Here is a 20,999-nt window from a genome sequence, read left to right on the forward strand (position 1 = left end):
ATGTTGCTGCATGTTCCAGCAGACCTAATAATAGTGCTGGAATTTATACATATTTCTATTTTGTAAATGAACAAGAACTGCACGTGCAACCCAAGAGGCTATCATGCAGATTCTCAAAACCTTTGGGCACAAGTGAGGAGAAATCCACAAAGGGCATCTGAATGGGTGTAGCTTAGGTACAAACATATCCTTCTCACTCCCTTTGCGTTCTTGTGCAAAGAAGGGGGCAAGGGAGGGCGCAATGCATGAGAGGTTCACTGGGCCATTTCTGGGCTTTTCACGCCTTTCTACTTTTAGGACCTTGCGCAAGGGAGGACGCAATGCACAAGAAGTTCATGGGGTCATTTCTGTATCTTTTGTGCATTTCGACTTTTAGGACTAGGTGCAAAGGATCTTACATGCATTTCTGCTGTTAGGACTAGGTGTAAGGGAGGACACAATACATGAGAGGTACATAGGGCCATTTCGGGACTTTTCATGCCTTTCTACGGTTAGGACCTAGCGCAAGGGAGGATGCAATGCACAAGAGGTTCATGGGGTCATTTCTGTATCTTTTGTGCATTGTGAGTTTTAGGACTAGGTGCAAGGGAGGGCACAGTGCACGAAAGGTTCATTTGGGCCATTTCTGGACCTTTTATGCATTTCTGTTGTTAGGACCTGGCGAAAGGGAGGACGCAATGCACAAGAGGTTCATGGGATAATTTCTGAATCTTTTGTGCATTTCTACTTTTAGGACTAGGTGCAAGGGAGGGCGCAGTGCACGAAAGGTTAATTTGGGCCATTTCTGGACCTTTCATGCATTTCTGTTGTTAGGACCTGGCGAAAGGGAGGACGCAATGCACAAGAGGTTCATGGGATAATTTCTGAATCTTTTGTGCATTTCTACTTTTAGGACTAGGTGCAAGGGAGGGCGCAGTGCACGAAAGGTTAATTTGGGCCATTTCTGGACCTTTCATGCATTTCTGCTGTTAGGACTAGGTGCAAGGGAGGGTGCAATGCATGAGAGGTTCATTGGGTTATTTCTGGACCTTTCATGCATTTCCGCTGTTAGTACTAGGTACAAGGGAGGACACAATGCACGAGAGGGTCATTGGGCCATTTCTGGACTTTCCATGCATTTCTGCTGTTAGGACCTGGCGCAAGGGAGGACACAATAAACAAGAGGTTCATGGGGTTTTTTCTGGACCTTTCATGCATTTCTGCTGTTAGTAGTAGGCGCAAGGGAGGACGCAATGCATAAGAGTTTAATTGGGGCATTTCTGGACTTTTCATGCCTTTCTACTGTTAGGATCTAGCACAAGGGAGGACGCAATGCACAAGAGGTTCATGGGGTAATTTCTGGATCTTTTGTGCATTTCTACTTTTAGGACTAGGTGCAAGGAAGGACACAATGCATGAGAGGTACATTGGGCAATTTTTGGACTTTTCATGCATTTCTGCTGTTAGGACCTGGCGCAAGGGAGGACGCAATGCACAAGAGGTTCATGGGGTAATTTCTGGACCTTTCATGCATTTCTGCTGTTAGTAGTAGGTGCTAGGCAGGTCACACTGCATGAGAGGTTCATGGGGTCATTTCTGGATCTTTTGCGGATTTCCACTTTTAGTACCAGGTGTAAGGGCGGGTGCAATGTGTGAGGGGTTCATTGGGTCATTTCTGGACCTTTCACGCCTTTCTGCTGTTAGGACCTAGCGCAAGGCAGGACACAATGCACAAGAGGATCATGGAGTCATTTCTGTATCTTTTGTGCATTTCGACTGTTAGGACTAGGTGCAAGGGAGGACACAGTGCATGAGAGGTTCGTTGGGCCATTTCTGGACCTTTCATGCATTTCTGCTGTTAGGACTAGGTGCAAGGGAGGATGCAATGCATGAGAGGTTCATTGGGGCATTTCTAGACCTTTCATGCATTTCTGCTGTTAGTACTAGGCACAAGGAAGGGTGCAATGCATGAGAGGTTCATTGGGTAATTTCTGGACTTTTCATGCATTTCGACTGTTAGGACCTGGCGCAATGGAGGACGCAATGCACAAGAGGTTCATGGGGTCATTTCTGGACCTTTCATCCTTTTCTGCTGTTAGGAACTAGCACAAGGTCTAGCAATGCATGAGAGGTTAATTGGGCTATTTCTGGACTTTCCATGCTTTTCTGCTGTTAGGACCTAGTGCAAGCGAGGACACAATGCACAAGAGGTTCATGGGGTCATTTCTGGATCTTTTCATGCATTTCCTTTGCTACTAGGACAAGGTGCAAAGGAGCGTGCAATGCATGAGAGGTTAATTGTGCCATTTCTAGATCTTTCATGCATTTCTGCTGTTAGTACTAGGCACAAGGGAGGGTGCAATGCGTGGGAGGTTCATTGGGCCATTTCTGGACCTTTCATGCATTTATGCTTTTAGGACTAGGCACAGTAGAGGGTGCAATGCATGATAGGTTCATGGGGTCATTTCTGGATCTTTCATGCATTTCTGCTGTTAGGACATAGCACAAGGTCTACTAATGCATGAGAGGTTCATGGGCTATTTCTGGACTGTCCTTGCCTTTCTGCTGTTAGGACCTAGTGCAAGGCAGGACACAATAAACAAGAGGTTCATGGGGTCATTTCTGGATCTTTTGTGCATTTCTACTTTTAGGACTAGGTGCAAGGGAGGGTGCAGTGCATGAGACGTTCATTGGGCCATTTCTGGACCGTTCATGCATTTATGCTGTTAGGACTAGGTGCAAAGGACAGTGCAATGTATGTGAGGTACATTGGGCCATTTCTAGACCTTTCCTGCATGTATCTTTTGTGCATTGTGACTTTTAGGACTAGGTGCAAGGGAGGGTGCAATGCATGAGAGGTTCATTGGGCCATTTCTGGACCTTTCATTCATTTATGCTTTTAGGATTAGGCACAGTGGAGGGCACAATGTGTGAGAGGTTAATTAGGTCATTTCTGGACCTTACATGCATTTCTGCTGTTAGGACTAAGCGCAGGGAAAGTCGCAATGTGTGAGATGTTCACTGGGTCATTTCTGGACCTTTCATGCCTTTCTGCTGTTAGGACTCGGCGCAAGGGAGGACCCAATGGATGAGGGTTTCATTGGGTCATTTCTGGACCTTTCATGCATTTCTGCTTTTAGGACTAGGTGCAAGGGAGGATGCAATGCATGAGATGTTCATTGGGTCCTTTCTGGACCTTTCATGCAGTTTTGCTTTTAGGACTGGGACACAAGAGAGTGCGCAATGCACAAGTGGTTCATTTGGCCATTTCCAGACCTTTCATGCATTTATGTTTTTAGGATTAGCACAGTGGTGGGCGCAATGCGTGAGAGGTTAATTGGGGCATTTCTGGACCTTTCATGCATTTCTGCTGTTAGGACTAAGCGCAGTGGAAGTTGCAATGTGTGAGATGTTCACTGGGACATTTCTGGACCTTTCGTGCCTTTCTGATGTTAGGACTAGGCTCAAGGGAGAACCCAATGCATGAGTGTTTCATGGGGTAATTTCTGGACCTTTCATGCATTTCTGCTGTTAGGAACTAGCACAAGGTCTAGCAATGCATGAGAGGTTCATTGGACTATTTCTGGACTTTCCATGCCTTTCTGCTGTTAGGTCGTAGTGCAAGGGAGGACACAATAAACAAGAGGTTCATGGGGTCATTTCTGGATCTTTTGTGCATTGCTGCTGTTAGGACTAGGTGCAAGGGAGGGGGCAGTGCATGAGAGGTTCATTGCACCATTTCTGGACCTTTCATGCATTGCTGCTGTTAGGACTAAGCGCAAGTGAGGGTGCAATGCATGAGAGGTTAATTGGGCCATATCTGGACCTTTCATGCATTTTTGCTGTTAGGACTAGGTGCAATGGAGGGCACAATGCATGAGAGGTTCATTGGGCCATTTCTGGACCTTTCTTGCATTTCTCTGCAAGGACTAGTCACGAGAAAGGGTGCAATTTCTGGAACTTTCATGCATTTCCTTTGCTGTTAGGACCAGGCACAAGTGACAATGCAATGCATAAGGCATTCATTGGGCCATTTCTGGATCTTTCATGCATTTCTGCTGTTAGGACTAGGTGCAGTGGAGGGTGTAATGCATGAAAGGTTCAATGGGCCATTTCTGGATCTTACATGCATTTCTGCTTTTAGGACTAGGAGCAAGGAAGGGTGCAATGGATGAGAGGTTCATTGGGTTATTTCTGGACCTTTCATGCATTGCTGCTGTTAGGACTAGGTGCAAGGGAGGGTGCAATGTATGAGAGGTTCATTGGGCCGTTTCTGGACCTTTCATGCATTTCTGCTGTTAGGACCTGACCCAAAGGAGGATGCAATGCACAAGAGGGTCATTGGGTAATTTCTGGACCTTTCATGCATTTCTGCTGTTAGGAACTGACACAAAGGAGGACGCAATGCACAAGAGGTTCATTGGGTCATTTCTGGACCTTTCATGCATTTCCTTTGAAGTAGGGAAGATGCAGTGTGAGCCTGCAAACAAGGCTAGAAATGCATTTTTGTTTTTTACTGCGTTTAAGGCACCTTCTTTGGGAAACGCGCTCCCATCACCCACGTGGGTGCTGTGGGCAGTTCATATGTTATTGTCAGGAGCACGTCCTGACACTAATTTGGGCAAGGAAGCTGGACAGGGCTTTCTGTGCTACAGTGCAGCCCCGCTGAAATGTTCAGGTCACCCTTGAGAATAAGGTGACCTCTGCATTTTTCCAATGACTGCAAGTGAGCATTTTTGAGAATCAACCTCTTTGTGTTTATTTCACATTTAGACTGGTTTTCTCCATATGCAAGTATATTTAGGTTTTATTTTGCTAAGTGTTTCTATGTAACACTAAGGCTGTTGGGCAGATGTTGCGGGGGTGCCAGGAGGAAAAGGGTGGGCATCCCGGGGGGTCCGAGGAGTAGCTTGTGGTCTTTGGAAAGCGCCTGCAGCAACTAAATGTCAGCATTTGGGATTGTGGTTTGGGGGTTACGGGAGCACAGGTGTAGGCTTTGGGGAAGAGGCCTTGCCAGTGTGAGTGGCCCACGCCAAAACCTAAATTCTTCAGTTGGCATCTGGGCAAGAGGCTCCTGAAGGCCATTCTCAGACGTTTGCAAGGCTGAGGCCCGCCTCAAGCACCTGCAGATGGCCCTTAAGGGTTTTATATTTTGAATCCCTGTCAATGTTGGAAATCGATGTACATTTCCAAATTAAACGCACAACAAATCATATACCTGCGTGATATCAGCTGGGCTGGCGGAATAGAAAAGGCGGCGTGATGTTTGGAAATAGAGGCAGGGGTTTGCAAGTTTGAAGACATGGGCGAGTGTACAGGAGAGTAGGGCAAGGGAAACGGAGAAGCTACCTTGCACTAGAGGAGAGGCGAAGGTAGCTAACATCAGGGAACGGCCCACAGTACAGAGACAGCTATGCTCGATCTTCAGACAAAAATGTTGAGTATAATGGACAAGCGCAACACCAGCCTTCTCATCCTCCTGGATCTGAGCGCTGCGTTTCACCTCCTGGACCACGATCTCCTCAAACAGGCCTTAGAGAAAACAGCTAAACGTCTGAGGAGGCAATCCGTTGGATAACCTCCTTTCTAACAAATAGAAAATCACGAGTGCATTGGGGTGAGAAATTCTCTCTTGAAAAGGACATTCATTGTGGTGTCCCACAAGGAGCCATCATGTCACCATTACTCTTTAACCTATGTTTGAGACTCCTGTGCCTAGTTCTAGATCATATTAACATCTTTCTTTTTCACCAATTACACTGATGATACTCAGCTGGTGGTGGAGTTAAGCGGAGACCATAAGAAAGACAGTGAAACAGTAACAACCATCTACATCACAGTGGAATCCTGGATGGACCAAAACTGGATGTGCCTGAACGGCAAGAAAACTGAGCTGATGGTTTTTGGTTCACATCAAGCCAGGGCTAAACTATCCCTGCTATATGAATCCTTTCTGATGAAAGATACCCACATCCATGTACTGGGAAAAGTTAAAACCCTGGGCGTGATACTGGAAGCATCTATGGGGGCCGATGCCCAAGCTCTGTGCATTAGGAAAAATTAGCTCCTGTTATCTTAGGCTATTGAAAGCCATCAAACCGTTTTTGAGGGACAAAAATTGCACCATTATAGCAAGAGCGACCATTCTATCACACTTAGATCATGGCAACGCACTCATGCTGGGAGCAAACAAACAATGTGTCGTCAGCTACCAACATGTTCAAAACAACGCAGTTAGAATAATCAAACAAAAATCCAAAACTGAACAAATTAGCAACGCGAGAAGAGAGCTTCGTTGGCTGAAAGTAGAAGACAGAGTACAGTTTAAGGCTCGGACCTTGGTACACAAATGTCACTACGGGAATGCTCCAGCCTATCTCAAATCTAAGCTCAACCTCTATGTACCAGGCCGAGCATTAAGATCCGCGACTCTGGGTACGGTGGCTGTCGCACCATCCAAGCTCTCTAACGGAATGGGTAAAGCCTTCCCGATAGTAGCAGCTGGCAAATGGAACAACCTACCAGCAAATCTGAGACTGGAGCCAAAATACCTTGCATTCAATACAAAATGTAAAACCCACTTGTTTAAGTAAATCCAACTCACCAGTACAGCTTGGCAGTTCTGTTTTCTGTTTGGTAATACCAATTGTCCTGTGTGTGTGTTCTTTGACATGGTTGTTGTCCGACGTGTTCATGTTTTCTGCGCCCTGATGCTTGCGAGCTACCGGCGCATTACAAATAAATAAATAAAAATAAAATAAATAAACAATGAGGGGAGGAAGCAGATATTCAGATCAGGTCATGGGGAAAGGACTTCATCAGAAACAAGGGGATGGAAAGGCTACATGCCAAAGGAAAGTGAAGCATGTCTAAGCCATTTCAAGCCAGAAGGAGGAGTATTAAATCAGAAAACAGGAGCAGGTCCCTGCATCTAGGGAACCTGAGGTTGGGTGTGAGTTGGGAGAACGTAAGGATGGCCCTGCAGCTTGGGAGCCAGAGGTTGTTTGTACTGTGGGCCCAGGGTATTGCCCCTGCAGGTTGAGAGACAGAGGTTGTTTGTATTGTAGATGTGCAGCCAGGGGATGCTCCTGCAGCTTGGGAGCCAGAGGTTGGGTGTGAGTTGGGAGAGCGTAAGGATGGCCCTGCAGCTTAGGACCCACAGGTTGCATGTACTATAGATGTGGGCAGAGGGGATGCCACTGCAGCTTGGGAGCCAGAGTTTGCATGTATTGTAGATGTGCAGTCAGGGGATGCCCCTGCTGCTTGGGAGCCAGAGGTTGGGTGTATTGTAGATGTGTGCCCAGGAGATGCCCCTGCAGCTTGGGAGCCAGAGGTTGTTTGTACTGTGGGCCCAGGGGAATGCCCCTGTAGCTTGAGAGCCAGAGGTTGTTTGTATTGTAGATGTGCAGCCAGGGGATGCCCCTGCAGCTTGGGAGCCAGAGGTTGGGTGTGAGTTGGGAGAGCGTAAGGATTGCTCTGCAGCTTGGGAGCCACAGGTTGCGTGTACTATAGATGTGGGCAGAGGGGATGCCCCTGCAGCTTGGGAGCCAGAGGTTGTTTGTACTGTGGGCCCAGGGAAATGCCCCTGCAGTTTAGGAGCCAGAGTTTGTGTGTTTATTTATTTAACTTATTTGTAAAGTGCTGGACAGGAGCCCTAGGGCATGCAAGTGCTGGGACAGACATCACAACAGAAAAACAGAGAGAGAGTCCATTAGTCCGGGAGTGGGGGGGGGGAGCAGAAGCCTAGGGAAATTCAACAGTTATTAGAAAATAATTGTTTTTAAAGTCCGCCTGAAGCTAACGAGACAGGGTCAAAGTCTCAAGTCGGGCGGGAGGGTATTCCAAAGGTGCAGAGTCGAGAAAGGGAAACATTCCTTTTCCACTACTGACAACTTTGCCTTTGGTGATTGCAATAGGCCGGTGTTATTTGACCTAAGGCTGCATAACCAGGACAAAACCATATGTCAAAAAAAACTAGGAGGCTCCTCCTTCTCCCACCTGGCCGCAAAAACCTGGAACAACATCCCGAAAGAATTAAGAAACACCAAAGACCACCTACAATTCAGAAAACTACTAAAAACCTGGCTTCAAAACCGCAGAAACAAAGTGAAACAACTAATCAACCAAACAGGAAACACAGAGAACAGGTCGACAGAAATTAGGATGAAACAGACAACGCCCAGAACCGGCTAAGGGAACGTCCAACAATAACAAGAGAGACAACGCTAGGTTAAATAGGACACAAGCAACAACCCCATGAGGACAGAATAAACACCCCTATCCAATTCCATCCTACAACCTCACCCATTCCATGAACCCCACCTAGTGCCAATTATGAATGTTAGCAACTGCCACTTTTGGACGGAGCTATGGACGTTAACATGCGCAGAGCCCGGACGGAATGATGGCAGATGCCGTGCCTAGACGTAGCTAAGAGTGTTGGCATGTACCTAACTATGATGACATGGTTGGGAGCGGTGGCCTGCGTGAGCAGCTGGGTAGGATTGTGATTGCAGACCATTGCCACATCTGGATAGAGTAGCGGTTGTTGAGCAAAGCCACATGTGGACTGCATCGGGAATGCCACCAAGGCCAGATTAGGATGGAATTGCAAATACCAGCTATCCCCGCACATAGACAGGCCCAATGGTGGGTAGGGGCCGAATTTGGGCACAGCTGTGAAGATTGGTGAGTGTCATTTATGGAAGGGATAATGAATATCGGCTGATGCCAGAGCTAGATTGACATGCAGTGATGTTCGCGCGCCACACCTAGAAAAACATGGAAATTCAGAACATCGATTATAGTCAACGATGTCTATAACCTATCCACTAACAATTTCACCCCTCCGCCTACACCTCTCAAAACTGTAACCAGACACGACCACAACCCTATACCACGACAAACCGCACAAACTTCACTACACCACAACAACAAAACAAACCTCACATAGACACGCACAACAGCAGACAACGTCTACCGACCGGAAAACACCCCAAGCCCAGCGAACAGTGTTAACCGTGTTGTGGCTGCCAACAGCACATCACTGCTCTCTTGCACTTTTCCTGCTTACTCCCACTAACTCACCCCTCTTCCTGTTTCAGAGCGGCCAGAGCGCTAGGGGACCACTCCTGTGGTGATAGTGCGCGGTACAAATATTCTTCAACATTAACATTAACATCTGTCTGGCACCCATTTAAGATGATCTGTCAGATATATAGGACCTTTGCCATGTAGACAGGAGTGCGCAATGCACATGGCACGAAACATACCCCTCTTTGCTATCGGAAACCAGTGTAATGATCTCCTGGTTGCCGATACGTGGTCGTTTTTTCTCAGACCAGCTGCTACTCTGACTGCATTGTTCTGGACAACTTGTAGATGGTTAATATCTCCCTTGCCTACTCCGAGCAAAATACTGGCGCAGTAGTCCAGCTGACTTCCTATAATTGCTCTGGTCATCCACTTCAGGTAACAATATTCTCTGTGGGCAGTTGGACCTTCAGAAGCAGCACAGGGGTGCAGAGGGGATTTTCAAACAGCCACCCCATTTGAGGTTTAGACGAGATACAGACATTTTCAGAAATAGCAACAAAAAGATACTTTTCTAATAATTAATCTTTTTACTCATCTTCTATGACCTTTTGCATCAAATGCTCTTTTGAAAGACTTGAGTGCTGCAGCATCTAAATAAGATCATTTTACTACAAAGCTTGAATGTATGTGACTCCCGTTTCTTAGTTGGTATTAATTATGACTCTGTTCCTGGCACTGCGAGCTTACAACCTCTGCCTCCACAAAACCAAATTGGATGAGCAACTCTTCCTTTTGAAAATCATTCCCTGGCTTCACCAGGGACATTTGAAGAGTCATGAATTAGCTTTAGATGCTGAAAAAATGAGTCTCATTATCATTAACCTAATCACGGCCGACAGTGACAATTACAGCTTTACTAAATCCAATCATATGAAATGCAATTAATGAGGAGCAGCCCCATCTTCTAGAGAACTCACTTCCATGAAAGCCCCCTCCATTTTTCCAGCTACATACATATTCTCTTCATGGTTCACAAAAGTCTGACCCAGCCCCTGGTCTGTCCGGTCGCTTTGAGAATGCGCTTCACACTTATTCTGTTGATATCATTTTAAACCCTTGGTCGAAAATATGTCTTTTTTTGTTAGGTGATAGTAACCTCAGCCGCAGGCTGACCTTGCCAGTTATGGCCCGCTGAGAGAGGTAATATAAACATTAGCATCTGTGAGCTGCGTATGCAGGTGCCAATGACTCCAATTTACTTTGAACATTTCAAGAAAAACATACCTGTGCTCTATGTTACGCAGCACTGTATTGCTAAAGTCCCTTGTAAGTTTTATTTTTTGCTTCATAAAAAAGATAGAGGCTTCGGCACTCGCAAACTTGGGTCATGGGCGCTAAAGGTGTGGGGTGGCTGCCCGGAGGTGAAGAGTGTGGCAGAGGAAAGGGGCTGATGGGCTGCTCAGAACACAGGCTTGGATCAGTGAATACAGCGACATTAAAAGCAACATTAATAGCCATCACACCCATTCAGAGTGCTAAGCAGAGATATAATGAAGAGAGTTGCCTTGGTGGAAGAATTGATCTTTTACTGCGATATGTTTTTGAGTTGATATGGGTATGGGTACATGATGTGCTAGCATCCTGTAGCAAGAATGACTTGCCATTCAGCCAGCTCTTGAATCTTGGCAAAAGCCTCATCATCCGCCTACCTCTTTTGTAACCTATTTCTGCATGGTGGCCCGGAAAGAAATGTTTTTTATAAGGAGCAATTGTTCTGGCAAGCTAAAGAAACAGGAATGGGGGCCACCTTTGCCCCTCCATTTGTCTCTAATAGCTCCACTTTACATCATGAGAAAGAAAATTACACATGACATAGGTACACGATACTGATGACATTTCTTTTCATTTAGAAAATGACGTTGGAAAGGGAGGAAAGAAAAGCTTGCATACTTCACACACTGGTTTGAATTCTTTGATGCTAGATTCATAATGACATTGAACAAGTCTTATTTCATTTTTTGGGATATGAGAGTTGTCTGGGACCATGTACACTTACAGACTGATCGTTACGTAAAACTGCTTGATTTGAATCTGCTCCTTCATTGGTCCAGTTTTGGATCGGGGCTGTTTCACTATGACATTCTTTAAACAGCGTATTCCTTAGCCCAGTGTTCCATCGTGTCCCTCCCCATAAACAGTTGTGGCTTAGTCTCGGTTATGCTTTGGAGCTTTCACCTTACCTCTGTCTCCCTTTTTTTAAACCCACATTAAGATAACAATGAAAATAATGCCTGTGTTTCCTGATTCTTAGGAACTGCTCAAGCAGGTTAGATTATTAAAGTTATAGCCTTGTTTGAAGTGATTAATTAGAAGCGCCTGAGTACCTGGGAAAGTTATTGTGAAGGAAAGAACACAGGCCTTGTACGCCCACAAAAAACATATTTTGATTCCAAAGCTGGCATCCTTGGATGAAATCAGTTTGTTGGGCTTGCTTACCTGTTTGCCTTTGAGTAACAAGATAACATAGTTAATTAAGACAAATTGGTATCTAGTTACTCTAGGTGGGCCGTACCGGTTCATTGTAGCCTTTTCCTCTTCTTTTTTTAAAAATGAAGATATTTGTTTTATCACAAACGTTTGTCCAAACATCACATATCAAATTCATCAATACAACACGATTTATACATCACTCCTAAAATTCATCATCTTCTTCGTCACCTTAAACAAAAATAACCATGCATCACAATTAAATACATAACTTATGAAATTCATCCTGTACTTTCCAGTTTATGTTAGAATGCTAAACCTCAATCACTTCCATGCGCAACATTTGCAGAATACCATTTTCTTTATGTTAATGCAAGCTCCTTGCTTCAGCTATTAATCTGGGAGAAAGACGTCTTTTAAAAATTATGAAACTAAACGTTATAGAAAATCTTTCTCCACTTAAAAAAAGACACCACCATTCCTCTGCATCAAAAGATTATCTCAGTTCGGGAAAGTCCCTATATATCTTGTTCTTAGTGCCATCAATCCTCTGCAAAATAGCATAATGTGTTTTAAAGTTTCTACCACCCTCTTAGCCACACAGAATCTACATCTGAAATCGTCTGTCCCCCTTTTATAGGTCAGCAAGATTTGCTTTGTAGGATATATGTTCAATCAGAACCTTATAAATTGGTGTTGAATCCAAGAGCTAGGAAATCCAATTAGATATTTTGGGAGAGTGTTGTACGCCTTTATTTCATGTCTTAAAGTGGCGTACAATCAATATTTGTTTTTAGTCTCCACTGGGACGTAGGATCAGAATGTTTGTTTTGGTAGTGTTTATCCCCATCCCATTGTTTACTACATATTCCTGTAAGCAACATGATCTTCATTGCAGCCCTATCGGGATCTGGCCGATCACAACAAGATCGTCTGCGTAGAGAAGCCATGCTAGGTCCTGACCACTGATCTTGGGGGGAATGACCTGGCAAGGTCCAAGGTTTCTTGGAGGTCAGATAACAATAAATTAAAAAGGATTGACAGCTTATCCTTTGTACACATTACTAAGTTCAAGAAGAGGTATAGATTAAGAAAAGGTATCAGTGTTAGAATGCAAAAAACAAAAAAGGGTGTGAAGGGTCAATGTTAATTCGTTTTGCTTGTAAAATAAGATGCTACAAAAAATATCTATGTAATGTACACAAATTCACATGTGAAGATCATGTGTAGGTTTAATGATTTAATGTCATGTGATATGACTACAAGAAAATGAGCAATAATAGCTAAACAGTGTCTAGAAAACCTCACCAAAGAGACGCAAAATATATACAAACCAACTTGTTGAACAAATTAAAGGTGCTCAGTGCAGAACATGGACAATACACACAATCATTAAAAACAATAATGTACCATACATAAGGAGCCGATAGGTGCAGCCATATGGATTGCCTGTCGCTTGGGAGATAAAATAGCATATCTGATGAAAATCATTCATAAACAGGATAATAAATCCTTCCTGAAAGAAATCTCAGTCAAATCCATCCAGGTCAATAACAGGTACTGATCTACTAGAGGAGACAACAATGACATTGATTGTATTTAGCTTTGAACTCCAAGGAGGGCACCCCAACGAATGTCCCTGCTGCTAGTTTCAATTTATGCCTCGACCTAAAAGGGCCAATGTTTTTATCAGGACTAAAGGACTATGATTCATCTCGCAAGGAGTAGGGTAAGATAATCTCAAAGTCTGCCCAGAACAATTGCAGGGCTATTGAAAACGAGTAACCAGTGCTTAATTCATAAACTGGAGGGATTCTGAATTCTCAGGCCTTAATCCACTGGGGAGACTGAATTGTTAGGCAATTCCCGACCCGAGTACCAACAATCATTCCAAAATAGCCAACAATGAATGCACAAGACACGAGAAAGGCAAACATTTATTATAGCTGTCTAGGCAGGGAATCATCTAAAAAAACATTCAAATGTATATATGTTTTATAGAGTGTTACTGAAAGAAAAAGACAACAAATGTTACATTTCCCACACTTCTCATTCCCCTGCATCGTTTGTACAATAGGCAGTTCCATACATTTCCTAACTCGATTGGTTTGATCTAACCACGTGACTAAATTAGAATAAAAAAAGGTTCATGCATTAGCATAGAGCTCATTTCTGTTTGTACGCACTCTAATTGGATGGCTCTCTTTTACACATGTATCAGCTAAACACGACTTGCAATTGGTTGCTTCACAAAAAGTATGAGTGGAGTGAATAGTTATGTACATTTCAACAATTTCCTGTGTGAGGTGTGATAGTGTGGCATTGAGATTGTAACTTGACATCCTCTCTGGTTGACCTAAACGGGTTTGGCACCATCTGACTGTTCTCATCATTGTGGACCCTTTATCCTGGTACACTTTGCAACTCATCATTGGAAACATTACTATCTGTCTTCTGTTTCTCATGATTTTCTCTAGCCTGTCTTTGACCTTTCATGTTGGGACTTGGCTACTAGCAAACTTCATTCTCTTTCATTCTCTTACAATGACAATAATAGGTGTATGTTTGTACATGCTTATATATGCGTGTATCTATAAGATTTGTAACTGCATGAAGGTGTCTTCATTTCTATTATGTACATATAGTGAGGGTTATGTGTGAGCTTCTGGAAAACAAATAATGTATTCCGAATCAATCCCACTTTTTCTGTAATGGCTTTCTGTAGGACTTCTTCCTTAACAAATGGAGCCATAATGGTGCACTTTATCCTACAGAGGGCAGTGTTGAGCCTTGTTCACCCTGTTTTAGCAGACATATCTTCCACCAGTTATTGCTCTAACCTTACAAGTTTATGACCTTCATTGTATTACACTTTGACATACTGTTCAGGAACGCGATTTGTTATATATCTTTGAATGCTTGCCTGGGAACTCAACTAGACCCATATTTTTTGACCAATTAGTATACAGTGTTCTGTTCTTTTAGCACAGGGGTCTGCCATTTCTTTTTGTTTGTGCTTCTCATGACCTCACTACTCCAACTCAAGCCTGGGAACAGGTTCATCTCCCTAGTCTTAGCCAATCACTGTGCTGCATTTAACTGTGTGCTCTGGGAAGTTACAGTTGAGATGTGTGTATGCTTCCTTGCAAAGGTTTGGCTAATAGTTTCTGCTGTGGGGAGTGAGGATTTTCATCCTTGTAAGGTGGCTAACTGGATTTTCGAGGCCTACATGTACTGTGTGCTCAGGTTAGCATAGAGGACCACTGTCATTCATTATTATTGTTAATATATTTATATTTCCCTAATTGATGTTAAATGCAGCTGTGGTCACTATGGCACAGGGTTATGTTTGACTACGGGGTAAAAACACGATGATTCACCAAAGCATGGCTGCCCGTGCTTTGTTGGGCCTGCATAAGGGAATCCCTTTTACATGTGGGTGTGTGGCTTCTGGCTTACATGCTGTTTGCTCATCTTTATAGAGCCTTTTGCAGCTTGTATTTTCATGCATATTTAGGCACTGGTTGTACTCTCCAGCGATGTTATAGTCCCCCATATTCCCGTACCCCCCAACAGTATGATTCACCCATATTCTGCAATCTGTCACTCATCACTACTTGAGAAAAGTATGTATATTGTTCTAATGGATCTATGTGAAAGGTGCGAACTACCAAAGGTTTGCACCTTTCTCATGCGAACACACGTACATACCCACACCCCCAGCCACACCCCCAGCCACACCCACAACACACCCACAACAGACCAATGACACACCCATGTCACACCCCCACCCACACCCTCAACACACCCTCACCCACACCCCCAACATAAACAAACCCCACTTACCTACTTTTTCACGCTGGTTCCCTGCGGTGCCAGTTCCCGTTCACTTACGTGATCGGGAACTGGCGCTGCAGGGTCCTTTTCTTTTTCTTTTTTTTTTTACAGAAGGCTGCAGGGGTCCCCCCCCCCCGCAACTCCCGCTCGCTATATTGTAAAGTATAGTGAGCGGGGTGTTGCGGGGGACACCCCCGCAGCCCCTGTTTTTTTTTATACAGAAGGCTGTGGGGGTGTCCCCCTTAACTCCTGCTCACTATACTATAAAGTATAGTGAGCGGGGCGATGCGGGGGACACCCCCGCAGCCCGTTTTTTTTTTTTTACAATGCTACCACCAAAGGATCGAACTTTTGGTGTTCGAACCTTTGGTGGTAGCATTTTTAGTACTTTTGGTTCATGCAAACCATTATATTCAGTAAAAAGGTACAATACCGTTCTAATAGCCTAAGCTTCCAAACTCACATAATGACGGCCCTATACTCTGAAGACTACTAGTCAGCATTAGAATGACAATATATTTTTAGTTGCTTAAGAAATACCCTTTGAAAATGGAAAATAGTATTTTACTCCCAAACTCTAAAAATATGGAGTAATGCACACCCACTTGCAAATCTTATCTGGGCACAGTACATTTAATGGTTACAAGCATAACAGATAGAATCCAATTTACAGTTACATTTTGGCAATTTACAAGTTATTTACAGCAGTAGTTATATCTGCAGGGATAGATAAATCATCGTTATGCATAGTACAGTTAATGATTACAAACATTATGGACAGTAATTTGCAAGTTATTTACAGCAGTAGTTATATCTACAGGGACAGAAATCATTGTTATACCCAGGTCATGTGCAACAGTCAAAGGATCACAGCCAAACTTTTACTTCATTCCTGAAGGTTTGAAAGGATGGTATTGCTCTAATGGAGTCAGGCATTGAGTTCCATAATTGGGGTGCCATGACTGGGAAGCTAGTTCCTCCAGTTTCTTTTGGTTTAAATTTAGAGGGCCTGAGGCTGTTGGTTTGCGCCATTCTTATGGGGCGTTCTGAAGTGTGTCTAATACATCTCCCCGCTAGTTAATGTGGTGCCATGTTGGCCAGACATTTGGAGGTGAGGTTTAAGGATTTGAGCTTTAGTCTGTCTTTTATAGAGAGCCAGATAGTGGCACGCCTAGTGTGAGAAATATGTTGGGTTTTCGGGATACCTAGGGCAGTTCTTAGGGCGTTATTTGGAGTGTTTGCAGTTTGTTGATGTTGTATTTACTGGTGCTGAGGTGTAGAGCATTGCAGTAGTCCAGCTTTGATAAGATGAGGGCACATGTTACGTGATACTGAGTACGTTTAGAGGAACACTGTGTGGCTCGGGATATTAGAGGTCCACTGGAGGTATTTGTAACATAGGGAAAACCAGAGGACAGTAAAATATATGTATACAAAGGAATCAGTGAAATTAACAGAAGATGCTCTATGAATAGACCATGTACAATATTTGGGCAACATCTAGATCGCCCGCGTTTTTCAGAGAGTTGTATTTGTTCAAATCGCTCACATTTTACCAAGAATCTCATGATTTGAAGTCTTTTGAAGCCCTGCTGGAGGAATCAAGGTGTGGAAGGGCGGTGCTGCACTCTTTAAAACATGTGTAAAGGGCTGCAAATTATGCTGGCAGCACAGTACAGCAGTTTGAACCAACAGCTGCTGGTACTTTTCACGCTGTCACGAGGGTGCAACAAACACCTTCGACTTTGTCATTGTTATGTAGATACCAGATGGAAGACTTTCTTCTCCAAGTTTGAAAGTTGCATATGCACAAACAATATTCTCAGCACATATATATATATACACACCCACAAACATAGACCACTCACACCCTCTGAAACATACACACACAACACTAGGTCCTGATAACCACATGATATTCACGCCTGAGGAATACGCATGAACATGCACGTGCACACACACATGGCAAAAACAAACACAATCCACACCTATAATAAGCTCACAATATGTGTAAACCTAGAAAATGCGCTTGGAACACACAAACACGTGAACACACATGCAGGCACATGCGCACATCAACTACGAACAATGCAGTTGGAATATGCATACATTCATACAATAGGCTCAAAATATACATAAGCACCAGACACACATGCAACATGCTCGGAATATGAGTAAACACAAACAATACGCTCGAAATATGTCTATACATATACATTGCATTATGTATATACATATATCCTCCTCGCACACGCACACACACACACACACTCTATAAGCACAGACCCAACACCAACAGCCGCAGCACACAAAACCCCACCCACATTTACAAATAATACACTGTGAACATACTGAAACACATACCCCACACATATAACCCCATGCACGTTCTCTCAATGCAAACACATGTACAAAACGACAATAGCTGTTTTAAAATATATACATATCAACTAAAATAGCATACCTTCGGCTATAGCAACACATTTTAGCATAAGTCTGCCTGGCATTGTGTGATCCTTCATGCCACTGCATGAACTGTGTCATCTCGTGTGTGCTCTTGCCCTTTAGTTGCATAGTTAACTGTTCCTCTCAACATAATAAACATGCTCTATGCTTGAAAGAGAAACTGTAGTAAAGGGAATAGAAAAATGACTACTTTGTGTCTAACTGATTTATTACAACCCATTATAAAGTATTAATCAAGTCATTTCTCAGAATTAGGTCCAGTGAGTCAGATAAATGAATTTCAAAGGATGTGTTCATCAGTGTTAAACATGTATCCAAATGCTTCGCATCTTGATAAATGCGCCTGGGAAGTCCCGGGAGGATAGCTTAGTGGCAACGTGCTCGTCTTGGAAACAAGACGACACAAAGCAACACAGGTTCGATCCCTGGGTCCGTGCTTAGAAACCTCTGGGTATTAAGCGCGTTATAAATGCGCAACTAAGAGGCACTTTGCTGTAACAGCGCCCTAATGCCCCCGGGCTATGTGAGCGCTTTAAAAATGCAAATAAATATATATTCCTTCAAGCAGTGCACTTTTTGATTAACGTTATGGCCACCCTGATTAAAGTGACGCACAACTCCAGTCTATGCACTATTTAAGGGGTATCACTTATGTGCTCCATTAGTTTGTCTTTCAGTCGTCTCTTAGTCTGAGCAACAAAGAGTTTCCTGCACAGGCATTTCATTATGCAAATAATGTGTCGCGTCAGACATGTAGCGCAATCTTTTAATGAAATGATGTTTATTGTTAGTGGGTGACTGATATTGTCCGTATAGATAATATTGCTGCAGCATTTACAAGAAGTACATGGAAGCCTTCCTTTGGGTACATGAGTAGGATGTCTGCTCTACTTAATATTTGTGACAATTATTCATCTGTTGATGTTCAGGCGCTGTGTTATGCATCTGCCAATGATTAGAACGGGATCCATATGCTAATGGCAGTCTTTTTTCATATTGGTAGTCAATGTTTTGTCTCTGATTTTGCTCACAACTGTTTATGCTGCATTTCTGAGAATCTGTTCGCAAAACCTCTTGCTTTAAATGAAGCTTTCAATACATGTGATGGTGTGCCCTGTTTTCTGCAGACTGTTGGACCTGTTGGGATTCAAACGTGTGCCCTTGAGGTACACACTGCAGTGCAATCATTAGTTCACTGAGCTACCATGGCAGCTAATAATTGTAGAAGCACGTTTTACCCCCCCCCCCCCCCCCCCAGTGTATTGTGCAGCCCGCAGAACAATGGGATGGCAGAGAGATTTAAACGAGTGGTGAAGAAAACTGAAGAAAACTGTCCAGTACATGCCTCACTTCGGACGATGTTTCACTGATGGAATTCAAGACATACTTCTGTCTTGCAGAACAGATCCACTTCACAATACTGGAGGAGGACCTCTGAAATGAAGAGGGTGAGAAATCCTAAACACACAACCATTTCAAGTTGGTTCAAGAGTGCAGCAAATGTAAAAAGGACAAGGTCAAGAAAGTGAGCACTTTGATTCCAAATGACAAGGCGTCAAAAGTAAAGACACAGACAAAGAGGAACAACCAAATACGAGATGTCACGCTTACCTTGCTAAGTTCCGGTCACATTGCCATTGGGCTCTCCAAATTGTCCATTGCATGTGAAAGTAGTCCATAATTCAGGGTGGGGATGTACATGCTTGGAATGTGTAGAGGGTAGCGTAACACTTCAAGGCTTCCGAACTTTCTATTTCTGAAGAGGAGGAGATGTAGTCTGAGGGATAGAAACCACTGTGGCTGTGATGAACCCGGGGGGTGAGTGAAAGGCTCTTGCAGTAGGGGAAATTGCACTCAAATGCTGTACAGGTCTTACATGCCTGTGGTTTAATGCACGGTTACTAAGTAGTGAAACTGTCATGGGGGCGGTCTCCTTCAGGTCATGGAAAGGGCAATTCTGGGATATAGATTATAGAATATTCTAACGCTTGTATTGCAAATGTTTTTGTTACCGTAATTGTTTACATTGTGCTTGAATGCGAACAAAATATTTGATTCATTGTTGTAACCGCGAAAAGTCGAATAGTCTGCTATAACACAATAAATATATATATATTCACTGAAAAAGCTTTGTTAAAGGGACGTTATGGTTAAGTTGCGCTCCTAATAACCTATGAAATTCAGTAAAAAAAACGTTGTTAAAGGGACGTCATGATTCCAAGTAAAACTGAAAAACCCCTGAAATTCGCCAGTCATGGTCAACTAAGCAACCATAACTCACGCCACCACCGTACACTGCTAAGACTAACACCCAGGACATCAAAGATGACATCACAAATGTCATTGATGACATCACTGATGACATCACATACATTTACTTTTCATGAAAAGCCTGTACAAGGGATTCTTATTATAATGTTGATAAAAACACTGTTTAAAAAAGTGTCAAGGATCATTGGAATAGATACCTTGAGCTATTTAGTGCATTAGGCAAAACATTGATATAAATAGCATTCTATTATGAAGTTTTTACAGTATACTAAGCTATTCATGTTTAAATACAAGCATAGTGTGCAGCATACATGATGGAGGGGCAATATTCATAATATTCCCATGTTGAATAGTGAAATGATAACTGCTTTCTTATTAGAGTTTTGCGTACTGTGCAACATGTAATAACTAGCTAATAAAACCCACTTACTACATACTTTCATTATTACATACTAAACACAAAGACGCAACAACACATACAAATATGAGTATATATAGAGAAAGTGAAGTATGCAAAAAAGCAGCAGTAGAAGCAGAAAGTGTTCACAACCTACCTGATTATCTTTATGCACAGAAAGGCTTGCTCTGCTTCAAACCTACTACTTCCCTATGTACAGCTATCACATGATGTGACTGCACCCTAAAGAAAGTAATGTCAATAGAAATATGAGCATATCCAGAAAACGTACAGTAATAAAAAAACAGCAGAGCAATAAGAAAGTGTTGATAACCTTACTGATTCTCTTCATACATAGAAAGCATTGCTCTCTTTCAAGTCTGTGTTTTCCCCTATGTATATGTTTCATATGCTGTGAGTGGACCCTAAGTGAATTACTGTAAGAACATATTTGAAGTATAAGGCTACAAATATAGTACTTTTTTATGTCTTTGTTCCTAACTATTACCGTCTAATGTATATCACT

Source organism: Ambystoma mexicanum, chromosome 14, assembly GCF_040938575.1.
Source record: "Ambystoma mexicanum isolate Mex_15411 chromosome 14, UKY_AmexF1_1, whole genome shotgun sequence".
In the NCBI taxonomy this organism is placed as follows: Eukaryota; Metazoa; Chordata; class Amphibia; order Caudata; family Ambystomatidae; genus Ambystoma; species Ambystoma mexicanum.